Source organism: Chrysochloris asiatica, unplaced genomic scaffold (assembly GCF_000296735.1).
Source record: "Chrysochloris asiatica unplaced genomic scaffold, ChrAsi1.0 scaffold00126, whole genome shotgun sequence".
Taxonomy (NCBI): domain Eukaryota; kingdom Metazoa; phylum Chordata; class Mammalia; order Afrosoricida; family Chrysochloridae; genus Chrysochloris; species Chrysochloris asiatica.
In genome coordinates this window covers 9,356,217-9,358,035 of record NW_006408644.1, presented here as the reverse complement: position 1 = coordinate 9,358,035, position 1,819 = coordinate 9,356,217, and positions in this window count along the sequence as shown.

Here is a 1,819-nt window from a genome sequence, read left to right as displayed (position 1 = left end):
AGTTAGAGTCATGATAACAATTACTCACTATTGAATCCTAAGAATCTTATCCCCATCTCCTTTTACCAGACCCATGTAGACAAGATGAAAACTATTCAGTAGGGACTCTACATTCCCCTGCACACTCTTAAGCTAAACTCCCTCTTGAAAACTTGTAAGCCAGTGACTTCCTGCCTTAATCGTCCCCTCATTTTAGGTAGGCAATGCCTAAGTTATCAGTCCCTATCTACTCTGGGGATAGGATTGATACTTGATGTGAAGACTCCTTCCCTCTCAGTTGATATTTTGAGCGGCTACACCCATAAGTATAGGTCAAGTTCATCAAGTTGTAGCAATTTACACTTGTTTCCTTTATAAAAAAAAAAAATTGTTTTTTTTTTATCTTACTCTAGTTGAGTTCTGATTATCAAGCCATCGAGGCTATAGGTCAAATGGGTACTCTGCAATTTTGGGTGTTCTTGTAAATCTCCCCTCACTTCATAGCAACTGGATGCTTCACTTTCTGCTCTAGCCCTCTGTGGCTTTGTCCTTGTCTGTTGGCTCAGGAATCCCAAGGTCTCACCACACTTCAGAACAACCAGCCCTTCCTCTCATCTTCAAGTTAACAGGAGTCTATGGAGCATTGGTGAACTCAGCCCATTTCTTCGTTTCTGCCTTTCCCCCTCTTCCACTCACCAATAGACCAACACGGTTGCCAGCAAGCTTACATGCCTGCTCATGTGTTCCCTTTGAGTTTCAGTCTTGGAGGGGGTTTAACCTAGAAATCTTATTTAAAACAATGGTTATGTCACACACAAAAATCTATGAAAAGCAACACCTGATAACTATATAAGTAATAAATGGTTTAGGCAAGTATCATAAATGTAGGCTCAGTCTGCACCAAATCCTACGTCAGTCACCATGTCCCCATGGCCCCCACGCTGACCATGTAAACCTGGGAAAAACAAACAAGCCTGACTTGCTTTCTAATACAGATTAGGAGCTCAGGGAGATAGACATGATCTGCAGTAACTACCTCAAGTATCCCTCACAATAAACACAGTTTATTAATTAAGGCAGTTGCAGTTACACACACACACACACACACACACACACACACTCAAATCACGCGTACATGAACACACAAACTTGCCCTCTTCCCCTCTCTGTCTCTCTCCACTGAAGACTCTCTTTCATTGTCCCTGCCTATGGATAAGAAGCACCATTCCTGGAGCAGGACAACATGTTCATTCAGGCTGGTCGTTCTCCATGATGAGACAGCTGGGCATTGTGTCCCAAAGGCCTGAGTCCCAAACACCTGGATGCATAACCTGCTAGATCATATAGATTCCTACTAGATCATATAGTGCGGGAGTTCCTGCTCTCCGCGGGGGGTCGTGGGACATGAGCGAATATGCAGAATCCTAGGGTGAAGAAATGAATGAATACAATGGAAAGGCTTTTCAACTTGTTGTGCAGTCCGGCTATGCGCTCCAGCTTCTGCCCTTGTTTCTGCTTTCTGCTTCTACCTCCTCTGCCCTCTGCTCTCTGCTGTCTGCCCTCTGCCTTCTCCCTCCTGCTCTCTGCTTCTTCTGCCACTTCTACTTCTTCCTTCTGCCTCTACTGCCTTCTGCCACTTCCTTCTTCCTCTGCTTCTGCTTCTTTCTGCCTCTACTGCCTTCTGCTTCTTTCTGCCTCTACTCCTGCTCTCTCCTGCCTCTGCTCTCTCACCTTTCTCTTTCTTCCTCCTTCTGCCTCTTTCTGCCTCTCCCTTTCTTCCTCTTTCTCTTTCTTCCTCTTTCTGCCTCTACTCCTGCTCTCTGTTTCTGCTCTCTCTCCT